Here is a 14,722-nt window from a genome sequence, read left to right as displayed (position 1 = left end):
ACTATTACGATTGAATATATCTAGGAGGATTGAATATATCTTTCTGCCGTCCCTGCAGAACCGGTTCGAAACGCAGCAACGACGCTTCCAAATAAAAATAAGGATCTACGAAAGCTGAGATAAAGAGGAAAGAAGAATGAAACGTCACTTCGACAATAGTGGATTTTCACTCAGAACATATCCTCACGCGCACTCGATATGGAGAGTTCTTTTAAAGATCGTCCGTGTACTCTGCGATGTCAGCGCACGTTGAAAGACACCACATGGTCGAAATTTCCGGAGCCCTCCAGTACGGCGTTCCCTCTAGTCGTATCACGGTTTTGGGACGTAAAATCCCAGATAATGTTATAATTATTTTGAAGATCACCCAGGCAGAGTTTTTGTATTGGTAAAATATATTATAATACGCAGCCTAGTCCTATATAAATGCGTCAGTGCGCATGTGCGTGCGCATGTTCTGAATCGTGTATTACTTCTCACTACCATTATACCTCATCATGAACTGCAGGATCGCACGTATATGGGCAGGTTGGTACATGATTAAGACGGTAACAAACGGCGCTGGACGCGGGACGGTATAATAACGACAAACTTTCAGGCGCTGAACTAACAGCCACTGGTTTATTGCTGGGATATGCAATATATTCAGGAGCCTTGCGCAAAGACCAACAAAAACATAGTATCTACGCAAAGAAAGACAAAACGTCATCACGTTGCATGCATCGGCAAAACAGACTCTTACGTTTTTAACAAGTAACTGATTTTACAGTTACGCAGGAAAATCAACGGCACACTGGTGCATGCGTTTCGTGTGTTTGAATGTGTAAGTTTCGCTTCTCTCACATGTTCCTTGCTTTCTGTACGTTTCCTAAACGGTGCACTGATCAAGGATTGGCTGGCAGCCACATGTTGAATGAATCACCTAGCGGTGAATGGTGAATGAATCAATAGAATTTTCATGACTACATGGTTTCTTTGTGTGGCACAACCTTTTATGAAAACCAGCAGACAATGAAGCCACGTAAGGTATAGGGGACGTTGACTGTACTGTTTTAAGTGTATTGTAACTATTGCGATATAGATGTGAAGAAAATAAAGTGGACGACAAGACATTTTCCCGCTGGCAGAGTCCGAACCTGCGACCTTCGGATTACGCGCCCGATAATTTTACCAACTGTGCTACAGCGACGGTCGTCCCTTCGTCCACTTATGGTGTAATTATGTGCACGGAAACCCTTGGAGTGTTGATGAGCGCCACTCTCAGCCATGACGGCTAGTGTGGAACACAATTTCTTTTTGTCAGATGGCGTAACGTAGCGCGTAACCCTTTCAGCGAGCTGAAAACTGACAAATAATCCGAAGGTCGCAGATTCGGTCCCTGCCTGCGGCAAGTTGTCTTTTCGTCCATTGCACTTCCTTCACATTTATATCATAATTACGACAGTACAGTTAAAACAGTACAATTAACGTCCCCTATAGGTTCCTTGGCTTCAATATCTGCTGGTTTTTATTAAAGCTACCCGGCGGTGGCACGAGCGGGTCAAAGACACTCTCAGGCAGGAGACTGCAATACTCCTCATTACAAGTATAGAGTGTGCGGGAGATTGAGAACAAAGGAAGCTCGAAGTAGTGGCATTGTCCAGGGCGATCGATTCTCTTGTGAACCCGTACGCCCATAATTAATCATTCCTAAAATGATGCCTCTCTATTCCCCTATGCTTCTGCTGCCTTCTTATCGACCCCGTTTTGCCCATTTCATGGTTTATTGCGCAGTTCTTGGAAGAAGTTATTAATGAAGCGCGAGATGGACCCCGATTTCGACTCATCCATTATTTCCAAATGACCATTGTGTGTACTACGTGGAAATCTCCGAAATGCTTCACGGCGGCTCTCGAGGATTTCCTCTGACGCGGCACTTTGTACCAGCTAATGATAAGCGTACATCGAACATTGTCCTAACTGGACCTTAAATGAAACGAAAAATGGCTGCGGCTTAGCTCGGCTAGGCCCGGTTATGCAAACGAAAGCTTGCTACACTCGGTTATGGTTGTTTACCCTCGTAGCTGAAGCACAGTTTACCAACCGAACGATATGGCTAGTCGCACGTTCCGTACTGCGTGCACTCACTACTATGGTTTTGTCAGTTTCCGAAGCCGTCGCCGCCGTCGAACGCGAGGCATCTCTTGCCGCCCTAAAGCACGTCGCTGTCGTCTTTCTGAGGGGCTATTTTGTAAACGTTCTGTCACAAAACGGAGGCGGGCAAAAAACGAAAACAACAGGTACGACTAACAGGTAAACAACAGGTAAGCTGAGGGAATTCAGAAATGTTTCCAGCGCATGAAGAAATGTAGACTTATTATAGCTGAACAACATTCTGGACAGGCATTGTTTTTCAAAGCTTGGAAATAAAGAGCGCGATGACTTAAACAATTTATTTCTGTTAATGTCTTGAGTGCATGCTAGGTGGTGTCGCAGTTTGACGCCTGGTCGTGCCGCAGTTCGGTATTGAATATAGGCGCGGGATTGGAATAAGCCAGGCACAAAGCAGGCTAATTCGATTCTCCGCCCCAGCTCTTACATTTCCATCCAATCCGAGTCGTCCGGAGACCGTTTTGTATCCGTTCTATAGACGGAACGGGTTCGTTCTGTGCCCGTTCTGTGGCTATTCTCACGTCTTGACCGTCAGACGAGCTTCCAATCTCGAGCGGCTCCCTCTCGTCCCCTCGTGACGTTTTGTTTCGTGCCCGCCTCCGTTCTGTGGCAGAACGTTTACAAAATAGCCCCCCCCCCTTGCATTCTTATCCCGACGTTTAGCTCACCGAAGTTCCCGTTTACTCTCGTTTCAGCCTGCCACTTTGCGCGCTTGTACTGACGTTTCGGCTTTAACTCATTAGCAAGCCGAACGACATCCACAGGGTGGTCCGACACAGCTCGCCACCGTCGCCGCCGCGACCACGCATACAATTCGCCACAGATGGGCCAGTGCCCTCGCTCCCTCCTTCCATCGCATGACCATGGCACAACAGCTGAACTGAAGCCCGCTGGCCCGGCGTGGCAGAGAGAGCGGCGAGTCACGTGGTTCACTATCTGAAGCTGGTGAGTTGCATGGTCGAGTATGTCATGTTGGAAGTTCTGCTGAACACGCGAAAACGCAACCAGCGAAGGAACAGCGTGTTTATACTCAATATTTACAGTAATCCCAGGGACTCCCGACAGCAGTTCAAGACGGTACTCAAGAAGTCCGTGGATGTGGCCGGCACCCATCCCCTTGTCGTCGTCGGGGATTTCAATGCCCCGTACGGACTATGGGGCTACGTCTATAGCACGAGCAATGGCCGGGGTCTGTGGCAGAACGCCAACGAAATGGACCTCACGCTCATCATGGACAAGGCGTTCCCGACCCGAATCGGCAACTCAGTGACCAGGGACACCACCCCCGATCTGGCGTTCGTGAAGAACGTTGACGGAGCCGAGTGGAGTAACACCGCAATGGATTTTGGTAGCGACCATTACGTGCTAGAGACTCGCTTCGACGTCGCCCGAAGTAAAACCAGAGAGTTCACCGTCACAGATTGGGATCATTTTCGCAAGCTCCGCGACAACGAAAGTGCACCCGCTCCCAGAGACCTGGAAGACTGGTGCGAGGGAATGAAGAGTGACGCGGAGAGGTCTACCAAGAAGAGCGTCACCGACTTGGAGGTAGAGATGATGGATAGTAGGCTAGCCCATTTGATTGAGGCCAAGCAGGCGCTGCTCCTCCGATGGAAGGGACAAAGGTTCAACCGCAGACTGCGGAAAAAGATCTCAGAGCTCAACAAGACCATCGAAGATCACTGTCGGACCCTGAGCAAGCAGCAATGGGACGAGGTCTGCGACTCAATCGACGGCCAGATGCGCAACGGCAAAGCCTGGGGCTTGCTCAAACATCTCCTCGACGAGGGCGGCACGAGACCCAATCAGAGACACACTCTCGCAAGAGCCCTGCACGAAGCTACCAGATCCTGTTCCAGGGACGAGCTGGTTGCCAAGCTCATGGAGAAGTATCTGCCCGTAAAGCACGGCGATGAGGAGGTGCAATTTCCTGAGTACCTCGGCCCGGCCCGTCCCGAGCTGGACGAAGACTTCGCCGTGGCGGAAGTCAGGCAAGCCATTTTTGCACTCAACAGCCAGTAGGCGCCGGGTCCCGACGGCATCACCAATAAGATGCTGCGAAATCTCAACGACCGTTCGATCGAATACCTCACCGAGAATATCAACGAGACGTGGAGAAACGGCAGCGTCCCAGAAAAATGGAAGACGGCCAACACCGTCCTGATCCCCAAACCAGGCAAGGCTCCAAATGTTGATAACCTCCGGCCCATCTCTCTCACATCTTGCGTCGGGAAAGTGGCGGAGCACGTCGTCCTCAACAGACTAAGCAGATATCTCGAAGACAACAACGTCTATAACCACAAATGATTGGCTTCCGAGCCGGCCTGTCGACGCAGGACGCCATGAAGATGATCAAACATCAAATCATCGACCACAATACCAGGGACACCAGGGCCTTGCTCGGACTCGACCTCGAGAAGGCGTTTGACAACGCCCTCCATGCATATATCCTGGCTTTTGTCGCGGACCTCGAGCTAGGCCACAGACTGTATTACTACGTCCGTTCGTTCCTGACCGGAAGGAAAGCGAAGCTGCGATTTGGCGACTTCGTCGCCGACGAAGTGCTCCTGGGCCCACGGGGTACGCCGCAAGGCTCTGTCATTTCGCCCACTCTCTTCAACATCTCCATGGTCGGACTCTCGAGGAAGCTGGCCCAAGTCGAAGGTATCAAACACACTGTCTATGCCGATGACATCACGATCTGGTCCACCGGCGGTAGTGAAGGGCAAGTAGAAAGTGCCATGCAAGAGGCCGTAGACGTCACGGAACACTACCTGCTACCCACCAAACTAAGGTGCTCCCCGACCAAATCCGAGCTGCTGCTTTACAGAAAAGAAAAAGGGGGCAGACCCAAGGGCTGGAAGCCGGTCTCCGAAAGTGACATTCACCTGTTCACTCGGAGCGGCGACCCGATACCCAGGGTCGACGCGATCAGAGTCCTGGGTATGTTCATCGAATCGCGTGGCGGCAACGGCACTGCGTTGCGCAAGATCATCGCAAAAACCGATAACGCTTTTCGCCTCGTTCGAAGGGTCACGAACAGACGTCGAGGCCTCAAGGAGGACAACCTGCTTCGGCTCATCAACGCCTTTGTGCTGTGTCACTTCACCTACACGGTGGCCATGCACAACTGGCTCAGAGCAGAACGGGACAAGCTGAATGCCCTCATTAGAAAAATCGTCAAGCGAGCACTCGGGCTGCCCGTCAGAACGCACACCGAGGACCTCCTCCGGCTCGGCATACACAACACCATGGATGAAATTGCCGAGGCTCAGGAACGGGCCCAGCTAACTCGGCTGTCCACCACGCCGGCCGGTAGGCGGATCCTAGAGGAGATCGGTCTCGCCCCCACCAAGAACTTGGCTAGCCACACCCAAATCCCCAGAGAAATAAGGGAGAAGCTTGTCGTCGCTCAGCTGCCCCGCAATGTCCATCCTGTGCACAACGCAGGTCGTCGCAAGGCAAGAGCGTCAAAGATACTAAAGCAAATCGCCAATGACAAGACTGAGGCAAGCTTCTTGGACGCCGCCGCGTACCGAGACGGTAAGGCTTTTGCGGTTTCCGTCGTGGACACGCTGGGCAAAGTCATCAACTGTGCCTCGATTCGAACGACGACCCCGAGGTGGCCGAGCAAGTGGCCATTGCACTCGCCATGCAAGACGGTCGGAGAGATAACGTGTATAGCGATTCGAAAGTGGCCGTCAGGGCATTCCAGAAAGGCCGGGTTGCCCGGCAGGTAGTTGAAATTCTGAAAGGCTACAAAAAGAGTGACAGCTCCACACACTCCATCTTTTGGTTCCCTGCCCACGTTGGGCCGATCGAAGGGGTTGCTCTGAACCTCAACGAGTCTGCCCACGAGGCGGCGCGTGGCTTTACCGACGACGCTACCCTAGGATCGGGCGACTTTCCCCCCGGACACAGGGACGCTCCTAGCACGCACAATGAAATTACTAAATTCTTTTACTTAGAGAGAAGGGTCTTCCCGCCGCCTCATTCCAAGCTAAGCAGGCCGCAGGCAGTCACGCTCAGACTCGTGCAAACTAACTCCTACCCAAATCCGGCGTCCCTTAATAGCATATATCCTGAAATTTACCCGAATAGTTCTTGCGCAGGCTGTGGCGAGGTTGCTACTTTATCTCACATGCTCTGGGAGTGCGGGTCGTTGGGCCCGAAGTTCACCAAGGAAGAGTGGGACGTGCTCCTACGAAGTCCCGTCTATGAGGACCAAATCCTGGACGTCAAGCGCGCCCGTGATCGGGCCGGCAGGCTAGACCTGTTGGTCCCGTCGTGGGATTAGCCGGGTGCGCGATTAATCACGTTTTGCTGGACTTAATAAACGTTTATTCACTCACTCACTCACGTGGTTAGTCACGTGGACACAGCTGGCTAGGCAGTCATCCTAGCAACGGTCGGAGCAACGGCGGCGGTGGTGCGCGGCTTGTCACGGGGTATGCGTTCTTCGCTTCAAGTCCGCGCGGATATACACAGCGAAACTCGCTCGGCTAGTCCAGTAAAGCTTTCGCTTTAATATTACCGACGATCACATTGCTTCGTAATGAGAAATGTGAGTGAAGGTGATTTTCATTTAGCGATACATAGAGGCCGTTTCCTCTACGTCTTCCCTTCTCCCGAAAAATTAGGCGTGCGCTGTGCCCCCGTCCCATGTGGCAGCTCTAAGCCTGCTCTCCTCCCTGATAGTTCTGTGCCCTTGTGCATCTGCGCATGCATATCAAATGATAATTGTAATACATTGAGGAAAGGAACCTGAAAGACATACACGTATAGGCGTAGACTTGCAGACTAATCGACAACTGCTCCTGCGGCGCACCCTACAAAGCGCTTCCAATGGTTGTGTTTCTCCTATTGGAGAAAGAAGTGGCGAAAATATTCTGGCTATGAAAAAAATCTGGCGATCAGATCCTGCGATGAAATCCGGCGATAATATCCTGTTTCGCCGGTGTGAACTGTAGATTCTCCCTGACCTAGAATGTAAAGGTATGCAACACTAGGCAAGTTGATTGATTTCAAAACAGGAGAAAGTGCCTCAGATCAGGCTGGCCGACGTTTCGATAGGGGACCTATCTTTGTCAAAGGCGCCTTGTCATCCCTGGCGTGTTAGTTTTATGGGGTTAGTGTTGACGTCATGTCCAGCGGCGGCGCGTCTGTTGCTGTTGGTAATTTCTGCCAACAGACGCGCCGCCGCTGGACATGACGTCATCACTAACCCCATAAAACCAACACGCCAGGGATGACAAGGCGCCTTTGACAAAATTAGGTCCCCTATCGAAACGTCGGCCAGCCTGATCTGAGGCACTTTCTCCTGTTTTGAAATCTATAACGTGCATCCATCCGTCGGCTCCCTTCTTGATCTTAGGCAAGTTGATAGGAATGCATTACGAAACGTTTTTGGCTCGCACACAACAAGCAAAGACGTAAAAGATTTAACCTTTGTTCGTCTTCTCTTACGTCTTTGTTGGTTGACTGGGCGGTTAACACTTTCCATAATTAATGTCATCCTCACTCGTCGAAATTAATCGAGAGTTATCACGCAGAGTAATCAAGCCAGCCTACGCCGTTTGCGTAACGCATTGTTCAAAAAGAACGGATGAGCTTCTTCCGCGGTGCGAACTGCTGGGCTTTTATACACTCGTCGAAGGTCATTCTAATAAAACTGCCTTATACCTGCCAAGTACTGTAGTTGTAGCTGTCGCCTATAAAGACTGGCTCAGGGCCACGAGGGAATCCAGCCAGCCTCGGCAAATGACGAAGAGCATCGCGTGCCTCGAAGCGCGCGAAGCAGGCGCATACAGCGATGGCCGACAAAGGACGACGCTCAACGCAGAAACGGGCGCCTAGAACGCGGGTGGTGAATAGCTGTGCGCGCATTATACTCGACCATTGTTTGTATGTACACTGTTGTCACGTATTTGCATTTAATTTTTTTCTTACAATCACTGTTTGTGGAAACACGTTCTCTTAGCTGTTCATTCCACGAGCGCCTTTTTTACCATCTAGGTGCCGATAAGCACCAACTTTAGCGGGAGGCTCTGAAGCCCACTGATATGTTTTTTTTTAATTTTTCGTCCCTTCTATCCACAGTATACGCTGATTACAATATATACATAACGTAAATAATATCCGTAAATATATGTAAAATCATAAGAAGTCGCTGCGTTAGTAAACACGACATCAGTCGTCGCGCAATCGTCATCATAGTCGTTCTCGCTCTGCTGCTATCGTCACAAGCACGCCTGTTTGCATCAGGGCTGGGCAGTATCGCGATACAAGAGTATCGCGATAGTATTTCAGAGATACTTTTGAGTATCTGTATTTCTGTATCGAGATACATTTGAAAAATGTATTTGTATCTCAGTAGTGAAATACATTTACGATGTATCGCCTGTATCGCGATACTATGCAGGATACGGGTATCTCGTTACATTGTTTTTTGGGTCGGAAATGAGTTGAGGCGTGTTTCCAATGGGGGAATGACGTTTTTTTTTTCGTTTTTGTGCCAAGACAAGCAAAGGCTCGCCGTTGGTCGCCGACAGATAGGGCGGCGATAGTTTCCCCTCAAGCACAGAATGGTCCATCTGGTAAAGAGCGCGACGCCGCAGACGGCAGAATCACGCGGGCAGTGTTGTCGGCCTGTGGCGACGAAAGTCGCTGTCTCTCAAGGTCAGTGCAGCACGCCTAATTTTTGTCGGGTGGCAAGCCATTACTTCGTGACCCCCCGCGCGGATACCGCCTTGTAACAGGCTTTGCAATGCTTCGCGGGCTTTCAGTTCTCAAAGCGGCGACACTTCCAAAAGCAGTTCCTGTAGTCGCGGCGGAAGTGACTAGAAGATGGCTATCTTTGACGCGTTTTCATCCACCTCTCCAATTTCAGGGTGCGTTCCTAATTGATTACATGCGTGAAACGGTCTTTTGTGGTAGCAGGCTCCCCCACCGCAGGAGCCGACTTCGCCTGTTGCGGCTTTCTGAAATGGGTGCTGGTAGCGTAGGTGGTGGTGAAAGCTTCATTGAAGCCGTCAGGGTCAGACGGCTGAGGATTCCGAAGATGGGGACAGACTTCGGATTCTGAACAGTCAGAAGAACCCAAGTGAGGACGGGAGTGTTTTGGTATCTAGATGACCCGAGAAGAGATATCGCCACGCTGCAGGGCAATGCGGCTATGAAGGCGGTATTCATTCACTATAACACGAATTGGTGCTCGCCTTCAGCTGTAGACAGACTTTCTTTCGTCAGTCTTGTGCTGAGGCTGAACCGACGCTGTTAGAAGACCGCCAATTTGAGAAGCCTACACAGCCATCTTCTCAGCAAAGCAGATCTTCAAAATAAATGTGTGCTTTTTCTCAATTCACTGGTGTTCATTAGTGATTCGAGTGATTTGCTTAAAGTGTGCTATTTCTAGCATAGCTTAGTTTGTCCGCCAAGTATGTCGATTTCGGTGTCCAATCCTTGTTACTGTTGCTGTGAAATAGTGTATTTTTATTGCAATTGATACTTGTAATTATGTCATTATTACTAATTATGTACTTTGTCCACCCCCCCTCCCCTGCAATGTCTTTAATGGCGCTGAGGGTATTGTAATAAATAAATAAATGAAGTGAACGTTACGATGTGCTGTAACTTTAATTACATCATTATGCTGCACTAATAAGTGTCTTTGCGTAGTATGAGCATCCTTGAAATAAAAAAGTATTGCAGTATCTGTATCGCTGTACCTGTAATCCGGAATACTTTTTTCGTCCTATTGCAAAAGTATCTCCGAAATATCCCGTTACGTTAAAGGCAAATGTATCTCAGTATCTGTATTTTAGGCTTACAATTCATGTATTTCGATATCTGTATTCCGGAATACTTTTCTGAGTATCTCTGCCCAGCCCTGGTTTGCATCACAGGCACCCATTTGCATGCTTATGATAGAGTGAGAATCTGATTGTAATTTAACCATTTTTGACGATATTGTCGGATTAAGAACAACAGAAAGGTAGGGTAACTCTTTCACGTTATTCAGCTTCGCTGAAACTGTGGCTGTTAGGTCTGCCAATATACACAGATCTCAGGCATGAATTGGACAGCAATTGCCTCCAATAGGAATCCAATGCCGTAATGTGTCTACATAGAGATATAGACATATATTTGCTGGATAATGAAGAATGGTAAGGGTAGGAGAGAGAAAAATAAATGAAGCCGTAAAACTACTATATACGCAAGCAAGATAATAATAAAAAGAATGATATAGATGCTGCATTACATATAGGAGCCTGACATTGAATGTCCAGCAAACGACACTACTGCGTCGTCTGCTGCAACTAGCCATTGTGCTACAATCAACGCCGGCGAAAAGGAATGAAAAAAAAACATTGATTTAAAATTTAAAAAATGTGCACCTCCCTCAGTGGCGTGTCTTGATAGCCTCCTCCTGAAAAAAAATTTCCAGGTACTTGTATTCTAGTTAGGCCGGTATGCGAGCTTATCTCCAGCGCAAACATGCATGGCCGCTCTTACGGGGAAAACCTATGAGCGTGTGTTTACTTCCACTTTCCCTTAATTACTGTGGTAACTTTTATTTTCCTTCGCCTAATTAAGATTATACTCTGGTAGCCCTCATCCCGCGATTAATCCTATAACCATGGTTAGCGTGTGTGCATAACTAATAATAAACTGTTTTGTTTACCTTTCGCATTCAATATTTCTTAAAGCTTCTAGCCAGACACATCAAAAAGCAGTGAGCAGAAATTTGAATTTAATAGACAGGGCCACGTTAACGCTTTCTTAGCTTGTAGTGGGGACAAAAGAAATAGGCAAGCGTGCCCCGCAAGGAGGTTAACAATAGCGTCTTCATTAGCATAACCCTCGTGTGCTTGCGCTGAAAAAAAGCAAGCATTAAATTTGCCACCATTGAATTCCGCGAACCCGCTGCTTTACTGCCACGAAGCGCTCTTGTTTGAAAATCGCTGTCAAGCTCCTATGCATATGAGGCGCTTAAGAAAACAGAGCGACGAAGCAGCGCGAAATTAAGCGAGGGCGCTTTTGTCGTGTCTTTATTTTTGTTCCCCCCACCAGCGACAGCTGCGGTTAAGTATTTGCATGATTTAGAACTGAGTGCCATCCAGCCATCGTGGGCACAATCTTTTTGATTTCAGGGTGCATACACGTGTGGCTGCATGCATTAAAAATGAAGCTAGGAAACACAAAACCGGGATCACTCCATTAAATATTCACTAGCGGGGTAAACAGCAGCACCGATGTGCGCTCTAACAATACAAAAGAAAGCAATACAATAAACTTTACAAATGGAGGTAGATAGATGAAGGCCGGCAGGTCACTCGCATTATGCTAACATAGTTCATAGCTTACACACGCACACATCGCAGAATATAAAGTGATATAGGTTCATATAGTGGTCATCACGGCTAACTTACCTGCCCCTGCGAGAACGCATTTGTATAATCTGTTTGTAATGGATAGGATGTCACATTATCTTTCGCTATTTTTATATAGCTGTTAGTCATGGAAGAACGAAATGTCTGTAGGGAACAAGATGAGTAAGCACGAAACTACGTGTTCTGGTACTGATGTTTCGCACACTCTCAGTTTTATGTGCGATTCTTCACTGGTCCCCGTATTCTCTTTTACACGTACGCACATCAAATGCTTTTTAAGATCGAACTTTACTGTACGGTTTAGAATCTGCCGTGTTTGTAAGTACAGAATACAGAGCTATGCCATAGACGGGTAGCTCAGCGCACAAATAGAGGAACACTTGCAGAGCGCAGTGAAGACTTCACTCGTGGCAGGCCATGCATGTACTCGTACATGTGTTACGGCACCTTGGGTAGATTTGAATGCACTATTGAAGTGAATAGACAGTCGTGCTGCACTATCGCAATAAGGTTTCAATGTCTGAATGAAGTAGGCGCAGAATGCTTTCGAAATCACACGCATATTCAGGCACCTTACAAGCGAACAGGTTGCTGTGCATAAAATACGGGGCCGCTTCTGCAAAAGGGTCCCAGACGAATATGTGGCCCATAATGAATCGCCATTGCGCGATGGATTTTAACGCGTTGACTTAGTATGTCTAAGCATGACCCGATAAAAACATTACTGGAATGTGGGTTGTAAATTCGTCACTTGTGCTGGTATGCATTAGGAAATTATAAATTCTTATTGTGTTCAATGCATCAGTGGATATTAGACGCGAAGTAGCTTAAGGCGGGGGTTTTGTCCATCTCTCCCGCGGCGTCCAACTCCAAACCCCCACTGCGCATGCGCGTGCCCTCCCCCCTCGCTCCTCTCCTACGCTTCCCTCCTCTCGCGCGCCTCATTCTCTCCTGCGCAACGCCGCGATGAGCCAACGGATGAGCGCCCTCCTACGCTCCCCCCCACTCGGGCGCCTGTCGACCGCGTTCCTCGCTCGTCCTGTGAGAATTAACGGCCAGGCTAGAGGGAAGACACGATGCGCGTAGCGTTTCTCTTCACGTTTCACGACGCTTTGGAGGAGTGCATATCGAGTATCAGTATTTATTATGTGCTCGTTAATGCCATATTTGCGCGGGATTTACCATATGCGGTGTCCGCGTGCATGTTAAGAAATTCAGCTACCGCAAGGGTTCAATTGTGATCATGGGCGTTAGTCGTCACTACGAAGACGTGCCACTAGGCGTCAACGTGAGTGCGTCCACATCAGGCGGTGCTACATCTGCCAAACAACAATAGACATTATAAAAGCGCTGATATACCAACGCACTAAAGCAATCAACTACTTCTGTCACGACACGTTTCACTTTCGTGTTATACCGGTTCCTATGACAGAGGGATCAACCATTTTTTCCTTCACTTTTAGTGGACCAATGGTGAGTAGTAAACATTTATTTCAGTTATCCATTTATTTATTTACTTAAATATAGAAATAAATTGAACAAGGATATAAATAAATTGAACAAGTATATAAGAGCTGCCAAGACGCAGTATTATGCGGACATTTTCCAGCGCAGCAGTGGCCGTAGCGACGCTCTCTGGCGGCAGCTATCCACTCTTCTACATCCTGGATGTAAAAGTGAAATACCTGATAAAATGATTTGCAACGGAACTGAAAAGAGTGGTCCTTCACTTGCTAATTCTTTCAATAACTCTTTCCTTGCGCATTCCCAGTCCACTGGTAGTATAGACGCATTGAAATTTATTTCACCGAGTGCCCATGGCAGTGTTTTTCTTTCTCCTGTTGATAGCCATGAAGTGGCCACCATATTTCGTAGCCTTAAATACAGCACTTCGTTGGATGGAGACGGCTTACAGATATTGCCTGTTAAACATGTTATCGACCTCATTGCAGCCCCACTGACCCACATTTTTAAGCTTTGCCTTACGACGTCCACTTTCCCTGTTCAAATGCAAGTCGCTAAGGTCATCCCGGTTTTCAAGAAAGGCGATAAGAATAACGTTGCTAACTATAGGCCGATATCGCTACTTCCTGTTTTTTCCAAGGGCTTAGAAAAAGCTATTTTAACACGTCTATCCAGTTTCATTGAGCGACATAACGTTATGACGCCATTTCAACACGGTTTCAGGAAAAATAGGTCGACTGAAACTGCGTTACTGGCGCAGAAAGAATTCATTCTTCGAAACTTTGAAGAAAGACGCCTAGTACTTGCCCTTTTTATTGACTTCAAGAAAGCCTTCGATAGTTTACATCATAAAATACTTCTTGCCAAACTTGAAAACTATGGGATTCGAGGACGTGCCGCTGGACTCGTGAACTCGTATTTGGCGCATCGACGTCAATATGTTAAAGTTAATGGGAACTCATCAGAAACGCTAGATATTACCTCAGGTGTGCCGCAGGGAAGTATACTGGGGCCTTTTCTGTTTAAATTATATATTAACGACATCGTCAATATTCATGATGACTCATTTTATGTTATATATGCGGATGACACCAGTGTATTTTTCTGCGGTAAAAATCCTGACGAACTGATAAGAAAAGCTAACGAAATGCTTACGACACTGGAAGGCTGGTCGAAACTAAATGCGCTAGAAATTAATGCAGCCAAAACGAAAGCGGTCATTTTCCGCCCTAAGGGTAAAGCCGTATCATTTTGTGAATCTTTGACTTACAGCTCCAAAAACATAGAAATCGTAGCAGCCTTTAAAACCCTTGGTGTTTGGTTTACGGAAAAGCTGCTGCGGGATGTGCATGTCAACCACGTGTGTTTAGCTGTCTCGCGTTTTGTTGGTCTCTTATATCGCAATAACTGCGTTCTTCCAACTTATATCAAATTGTTGCTTTTCAAATCGTTGTTTATGTCTCAAGTGAATTATTGCCAACTTGTATGGGGCACTGGCACGCACACAACCTTAGGGAAGCTCTACGTCCTACAAAAGAAAGCTTTACGCATCATTTATAACTTGGCCAGAGATCACCCTTCTGCACAGCTCTTCCGAGCTGCCGATATCCCAACGGTTTTTAATACGTATAACTTACGCCTTGTTCTTAGATATAAATATGAAATAAAGAAGAATATTCCAATGCTTGCAGATTTGGCAGAGTTAGCTGAATACT

Source organism: Rhipicephalus sanguineus, chromosome 2 (genome assembly GCF_013339695.2).
Source record: "Rhipicephalus sanguineus isolate Rsan-2018 chromosome 2, BIME_Rsan_1.4, whole genome shotgun sequence".
Classification (NCBI taxonomy): domain Eukaryota; kingdom Metazoa; phylum Arthropoda; class Arachnida; order Ixodida; family Ixodidae; genus Rhipicephalus; species Rhipicephalus sanguineus.
The sequence above is the reverse complement of the archived record's forward strand: the minus strand, read 5'-3'. Positions refer to the sequence as shown.